General features: G+C 43.7%; 1 long non-coding RNA gene across 1 annotated transcript; it reads right to left on the bottom strand.

The window, feature by feature from the left end:
- Positions 1-339: 339 nt before the first annotated feature.
- On the bottom strand, positions 340-1,241 carry LOC137163650 (uncharacterized). Its single transcript, XR_010922760.1, has 2 exons — positions 724-1,241; positions 340-624 (listed from the first exon to the last, which is right to left on the bottom strand). It is a non-coding gene; the product is annotated as an uncharacterized lncRNA (long non-coding RNA).
- Positions 1,242-8,055: the final 6,814 nt, after the last annotated feature.

The following is an 8,055-nucleotide window of genomic DNA, read 5'->3' on the forward strand; positions in this document are numbered from 1 at the left end:
AGCTAAATTACATTGATTTACAATGAGAATGAGGCTCCTAAGTCACTCAGGCACATTTTTAAATGTTTCCCACCCTCTGTTATAAACAGGGTGTATAAAGATCATTTTTTAAATTTAAATCTGATTTTTCATTTAAATTAAATATATTTTTTCCTTTTAACAATAAACCTGTTTCAAATTAAATTTAAAATTCTGACAACCTAGACTGAGGCCTAAATGTACTATAATCTATGCAAATAATTTAAATAAATAAATGCTACATCAATGAGCCACTCAAATTTTTATGAGTTAAAGGTTTGGATTTTTTTTAATTATGTTAAAAATAAGGGGTAAAACATCTTTATCGTATGAGCTCAACTCAAGCTTTATAGATATAGTGCAATGTTATATACTGCATTATCAATGTTTATATAATCTTCAATCTTTACAGTAGAGAGAATGTTGATATTTACATTTTTCAAATAGCAGCGCTTTCAGTTTGTTGTTGTGCACAAAAGCTATTACCTTAATTATTTTTTGTTTCAGTTTAGCAGAAATAAATACTTTAGTTTCACTTTTGCTGTCTATTCATTACGGTTATCTAGCATTCTTCAGAGCAGTCTCTCTGGTGCTGATCTGCCATGGCTGCAGGTAATTGAAAAAGACCTTCTTTAGGAATATTTCCACAAAATTCCTGAATCTTGGGTAAAAAAGGAATAGGTATCTGAGACAGAGTTCACTCACCACTGTGGCGTCTCCTGCTGCCTGTTTTGGGGATAGCTCTGCTAGCCAGTGGGCCCTCCTCTGAGGGTGCTTTGCCAGTCCTCTCGTTTGATCCTGTGCTCACGTCTCGCTCAGGACTGCAGCGTCCTCTTCATGACACGGCCCTCTGTGCTCCCCCCTTCTGGGGGCTGTCTCTGCAATCCTCACCCTGCCACTTCCCTCAGTGGCAACTGCAGTTTACTGTTTGGTCACTCCCCCAGTAGCAGGGGCAGGAGAACCAGGCCCTCCCACTACTCCAGATTCCAGCCCAGGAAGCCTATAGAAGGCAGCCACTTGCAGCGTCTCCTCCAACTTCTCAGTCCATTTCCCTGGGCCATCTCCACACAGTCTTCAGCAACTTCTCCACTCTTGCCTCAAGGCTTCAGCCTGCAAATCCCTGCAGCCAGCCAGGAACTATTCTTAGCTCCCCCAGCTCCTACCTGCAGCTCTGGCTCTGGCTCTTGGCTCCTAAATGTCTTCAACCTGCAAGACAGCTAATCCTCTCTCCTCAAGCTCCAGGGAGTGAATGCCTCTGCTGCTCTACAGCTCTTCTTATAGAGGCCTGCTGGGCCCTGATTGTCCACTCCTCTCAGCCCATCTCTAATTGGCTACCTCCTGTGCAGCCTCTCTAGAGTCCTATTAACCTCTTAGCAACCAGTGGGGGGCAGACACTCCATATCAGTGCCAAATGCAAACTGTGAAAAAAAGAGATGCAAAGCCAGGTAAAAATAAAACAACATTATGAAAACTGCTGATCTCGGCCCAAGCTGGGGAAGCTAATGATCCAATCAGTGTACTAAATTTGGTGATGAATCCTGGTCACGTGCCACCTGAGGCATGTTGCACATACGCTAAGAGGGCAATGACTTAGAAAATGCTCTGGACATATCACAACAATCTGGATGAACTAATGAGTTCATTTATTTTATTTATTATTTTAAAGCATTTTTATGGAAGGTCTACTATGTCCTTTTATGAAATATACTAGTAAATGAAAATTTAGATAATTGGCATGAAATTAACTACCTGTCATAAACTTGTATTTTGGAGGAGGATTATGAATTTCAAAAAGCTTCAGTGTTTAAAATATGATTGGTGTGTTACATTCAGGAGTATTCATTAATTATACTTTTTAATTCTCCTTCTGGATTTCTAAAACAATATTTTATTTTTCAGTATAATCAAAAGCAAATCCTAGATGTAAAGTAAAGTATTGTCAGTCGTTTCAGAATTTTAAAATTTAAAAGTTTGAGGGTTTGGGGTTTTTTTCTGCTGTTTGGCGTGTTGATAAAGATAAGGGTTTAAATAGAATAATAATAATAAGCCTGATGATTTATTAATTATTTCCCTATAAAGCTGGACCTCTAGAATAAATTACGTCAATCATTTTTAACAATGGTAAAGTTAACTGTTTTCTTTTTTTTTTAAGTAGTGCACTGTATAATACTGGGTGAGAGGATATAAGATTGTCTTGTTTTTTTCCATTTTTTTTCAGTCTAGTTTAGGCATAAGCAATTATAAATTTCCATCATCTGTCAGTACCAGCAGCAGCACAGTATGCAAACATATGTCAGATAGTACACTACCTATATCCAAAAAACAAATGTTCATCATCCCAAAAGAATATGAATAACTTTGTAATCAAGTTCAGCAAATTTCAGCAACACTTCATAGATAGGAAGATTGCTCATTTCACATATGTAATGAACTCTCCCTTTCGGCTCCTTCAAAGCAAACATTTCATCGACAAGTGAAAGCATTCAAGTTAAATTCATATTTCCTTCTCATATATTTCTCAAGTATATGTGAAGGTATCAGAACAGTGTGCGAAATACCTTGAAGGGGAAAGCAATAATCTGAATTTTAAAACATGAGTAACATACACAATGATACAGTAAATAGTCATAGATTCATAGACTCCGAAGCCAGAAGGGACCATCAACTAGTCTGACCTCTTGTATAAAACAGGCCATAGAACTTCCCCAAACTTCCTACAGCACATCTTTTAGAAAAATATCCAATCTTGATTAAAAAATTGTCAGTGATGGATAATCCACCACCACCATTGGTAAATTGTCCCAGTGTTAAAAAATTATGCCCTATTTCCAGTACAAATTTGTCTAGTTTCAACTTCCAGCCATTGGATCCTGTTATACCTTTCTCCACTAAACTGACCAGCCCATTATTAAATATCTCTTCCCCATGCAGGTACTTATAGACTGTACTCAAGTCACCCCTTAGCCTTCTCTTTGTTACATTAAACAGATTGAGCTATGTGAGTCCATCACTATAATCCATTCGAATCCTTTCATTGTTCTCATGGCTCTTTTCTGAACCCTCTCCAATTTAGCAACATCCTTCTCGAACTGCGGAACATCAGAACTGGACACAGTGTTCCGGCAGCGGTCGCACCAGTGCCAAATACCGGGGTGAACTGCCCTCTCTACTCCTACTCAATGCTCTCCTGTTCATGCATCCAAGGATTTCATTAGTCCCTTTGACCTAGCATTGCACGGGGAGCTCCTGTTCAGCTGATTATCCACTATGACCCCCAAATCTTTCCAGAGTCACCACTTCCCAGGATAGAGTCCACCATGCTGTAAGTATGGCCTGCATTCTTTGTTCCTAGAGGTATACATTTACATTTAACCATATTAAAATGCATATTGTTTACTTGTGCCCAGCTTACCAAGTGATCCAGATTGCTCTGTATCAGTAACCTGTCCTCTTCATTATATACCACTCCCCCGATTTTTGTGTCATCTGAAAACTATCAGTGATGATTTTGTTTTTTTCCAGACCATTGATAAACATGTTAAATAGTATAGGAACAAGAACCAATCTCTGTGGGACCCAATAGAAATACACCCATTTACAATTACATTTTCAGACCTATCAATTTGCCAGGTTTTAATCCATTTAATGTGTGCCATATTAATTTTATATCATTCTGGTTTTTTATCAAAATGTCATGCAGTACCAAGTCAAATGCTTTACAGAAGTCTAAGTATACTACATCAACATTATTACCTTCAGCAACCAAACTTCTAATTACATTTAAAAAATGGTATCAAGTTAGTCTTACAGGATCCATAAACCCATGCTGACTGGCAATAATTATATTACCCTCCTTTCATTCTTTATTAGACAAGTCCCATACCAGCTATTCCATTATTTTGTCCAGGATTGATGTCAGGCTGACAAGCCCATAATTATCCAGGTTATCCCATTTACTGTTTTTAAATATGGCACATGAACTTTCCTCCAGCCTTCTGAAACTTCTCTGATGTTCCAAGACTGAGTACAAAGCAACATTAGCTGTTCAGCAAACTCCTCAGCCAGTTCTTCTGAAACTCTTGGATGCTAATTTATTAATGTCTAACTGTAGTAGCTGTGCTGTTTAACATTCTCCTGAAAAACTTGTGGAATGGAAAGAGTATTATCATGTGATATGACTACATCATCTGTTTTTTCCAAATATAAAACAGCAATATTTATTGAACACTTCTGTCAGCATAGGCACCGAATATGGGTTTTGCTGGTGGGCACCGGTGGGCAGCGAAGACCTTGGGGAAAGAGGCAGAGCATGTGAGGGCTGACCACCAAACAGCTGATTTGCACAGCTGATTCATGTGGTGCCCTGTGAATCAGTTGTTTAGCAGCATACAATACCGCACAAATCAGTTGTTCGGTGCCATGTGAATAAGTTGTTCAGCGGCACACAACGGTGCCTCAAACAGCTGATTCAAGGCAAGCGGGCCTGGTGGGTGCTGAGCATTCCTCTATTTTTTCCCGTGGGTGCTTAAGCCCCGGAGCACTCATGGAGTAAGCACCTATTGCCCTTTTCTGCATTATTACTGATAATTCTATCATTTCCATCTAATAATGGATCTGTGCCATTATTAGGAATATTTTTATTCCTAATATACTTTAAAACCTCCTTCTTATTGTCCTTAACTCTGCTGACCATAGATTTCTCATTTCTTTGCTTCTGTAGGCTGGTGGCACGGTCCGGCCAGGCGTTGCAACCCTTCTTCAGGTCCAGGCTCCAAGGAAGGCCACAGCGCCTTCCTACAGGGGGAATAATCAGTGCCTGTTCCAGAGTCTTTAGCCCTGGCCCTCAGGCAACCTAGTGACAGACAATGTGGAGAAAGCTGAGGTACTCAATGCCTTTTTTGCCTCTGTCTTCACAGACCAGGTCAGCTCCCAGACTACTGCACTGGGCAGCACAGAATGGGAAGGAGGTGAACATCCACAGTGCTGAAGGAATAGGTCCAAGACTATTTAGAAAGATTGGACATACACAAGTCCATTGGACCAGATGCAATGCACCCGAGGGTGCTGAAGGAGTTGGCTGAGGTGATTTCAGAGCCATTGGTTATTATCTTTGAAAGTTCGTGGCAATTGGGGGAAGTCCCTGATGACTGGAAAAAAGCAAATATAGTGCCCATCTTCAAGAAAGGGAGGAAAGAGGATCCAGGGAACTACAGACCGGTCAGCCTCACCTCAATCCCTGGAAAAATCATGGAGCAGGTCCTCAAGGAATCCATTTAAGGCACTTGGAAGACAGGAAGGTGATCAGGAACAGTCAACATGGATCCACCAAGGGAAAGTCATGCCTGACCAACCTGATTGCTTTCTATGAAGAGGTGACGGGCTCTGTGGATGTGGGGAAAGCAGTGGACGTGATATATCTTGATTTTAGCAAAGCTTTTGATACGGTCTCTCATAGTATTCCTATCAGCAAGTTAAAGAAGTATGGGTTGAATGAATGGACTATAAAATGGATAGAGAACTGGCTAGAGCATAGGGCTCAACAAGTAGTGATCAATGGCTCCATGTCTAGCTGGCAGCCGATCACAAGCAGAGTGCCCCAGGGGTCGGTCCTGGGGCCGGTTTTGTTCAACATCTTCATTAATGATCTGGAGAATGAGGTAGATTGCACCCTCAGCAAGTTTGCAGATGACACTAAGCTAGGGGGAGTGAGAGATACCCTGGAAGGTAGGAATAGGATACAGAAGGACCTAAACAAACTGGAGGATTGGGCCAAAAGAAATCTGATGAGGTTCAACAAGGACAAGTGCAGAGTCCTGCATTTAGGACAGAAGAATCCCATGCACAGCTACAGACTGGGGACCGACGAGCTAGGCAGCAATTCTGCAGAAAAGGACCTGGGGGTAACAGTGGATAAGAAGCTGGATATGAGTCAGCAGTGTGCCCTGATTGCCAAAAAGGCTAATAGCATATTGGGCTGCATTAGTAGAAGCATTGCAAGCAGATCGCGGGAAGTGATTATTCCCCTCTATTCGGCATTGGTGAGGCTGCATTTGGAGTATTGTGTCCAGTTTTGGGCCCCCAACCACAAAAAGGATGTGGACAAGTTGGAGAGAGACTAGCGGAGGCCAACAAAAATGATTAGGGGGCTGGAGCACAAGACTTATGAGGAGAGGCTGAGGGAACTAGGCTTCTTTAGTCTGCAGAAGAGAAGAATGAGGGGGGATTTGATAGCAGCCTTTAACTACCTGAAAGGGGGTTCCAGGGAGGATGGGGCTAGGCTGTTTTCAGTGGTGGCAGGTGACAGAACAAGGAGCAATGGTCTCAAGTTGCAGTGGGGGAGGTTTAGATTGGACATTAGGAAAAAGTTTTTCGCTAGGAGGGTGGTGAAGCACTGGAATGGGTTACCTAGGGAGGTGGTGGAATCTTCATCTTTAGAGGTTTTTAAGCTGCGGCTTGACAAAACTCTCTCTGGGATTATTTAGTTGAGGTTAGTCCTGCTTTGAGCAGGGTGTTGGACTAGATGACCTCCTGAGGTCCCTTCCAACTCCATGATTCTATGATTCTAGGAGGCAGGGAAGCAGTCCATTGCCTCCGGCGGCCCTCAGGCCGGGCGAGGCAGGGAAGCAGTCCATTGCCTCCGGCGGCCCTCAGGCCGGGCGAGGCAGGGAAGCAGTCCATTGCCTCCGGTGGCCCTCAGGCCGGGCGAGGCAGGGAAGCAGCCTGTTCCAGCAGAGGATAGCACTTCCTCCCGGCATGGTTAGGGAAGGGGGGAGGGGGACGCAGGCCCACCCGCCTCCACTGCGTCCCAGCCCAGGGCCCTATCAGTCACAAAAGTGTTTGTCACTGAGTCAGCGGGGCTCCTGCCACAACATGCTTATGGGGATTTCGCCCCTGACTCATCCACGTGCTATGGCTGTTCCTGGGCCACTTCCTCCCCCTGGTCCCCGGGTACCTGAATGCTCTCCATCTCCCCTGGGTTGCTGGGGTACTCAGCAAGTGGCAGGCCAACCAGTCCCTCCTCATCGATCGACAGCAAGTCCAGGAACTCCTCAGCGGAGGGCAGCTCCTCCAGGTCACAGGGCTCCCGGGTTTCCCTGGTATCAGGCAGCTCTTCCAGGTCATCACCGGCCTCAGGGTATATTTCCCACCCAGGGACCTCAGGGGGCTCAGTCCAGCTGGTATGGCTCGACGTCCCCACTCCAGTCACTGGGGCCAGGTGGCCCTATCCAGTCACCTGGGTCTGGCAAGCCAGGCAGGTTTTGGAGGCTCCGCTCCGTGGGGCGGGTGCTCCGATCGGCTGCTTGGTCGGGGTCAGGCCTAGGCCACAGCCTGCGGGAAGGCACGTCTGCCTCCGGTGGCAGCTTCCCCTTACTGAGCTGCTCTGCCGGTCTTTTGTACTTCACCTTCCTGTGTTGGCTCCGCCCCCGTTACCAGGCAGTTTGGCCTCTTGGGCCTGGTTCTGCCTAGTAGGGGCATTGTGACCCTTCCTCAGGCCCAGGCTCCAGGAAGTCCACAGCGCCTTCCTACAGCTTCCCTTATCAATTTTCTACAATATCTAGCTTCTGGTTTATATTCATTACCGTCAACTTCCCCTTTTTTCTAAATATTTTTAGTTACCTTCATTTTCCTCTAAAACAGGTCAGGTTTTTTTTAACCAATAGATCCTTCTTCCTCTATTTTGGCTTTTTGGGCATCTAATAAAGTGTTCTTACACAATTCCCAATTGTCATTCACATTTTCCTGATTGAATTCTTCCTCCCAGTCGATTTGCTCATAATTGTTTTCAGCTTGGTGAAATTAGCCCTTTTGAAGCACCAAACACATGCTTATGTGAAAACAGTTAATGGGGTTGTCTATCTTACAGAAACAACATCCACATGAGGTAATACCCATCCAGGATAGTACCTAAAAGAAGTAGCAGTAAAAGTTATTAGAAATTGTAAACAAAAAATCAGTGTTGTCTGTGGTTTGCTACAAATATAGCAAAGATGGAAGATATCTAGAAGAGGATAAAGAAATTAGACTGTAATTTATACT

Source organism: Emydura macquarii, unplaced genomic scaffold (genome assembly GCF_026122565.2).
Source record: "Emydura macquarii macquarii isolate MOO-44397 ecotype Brisbane River unplaced genomic scaffold, CSIRO-AGI_Emac_v2 contig_2636, whole genome shotgun sequence".
Taxonomy (NCBI): domain Eukaryota; kingdom Metazoa; phylum Chordata; order Testudines; family Chelidae; genus Emydura; species Emydura macquarii.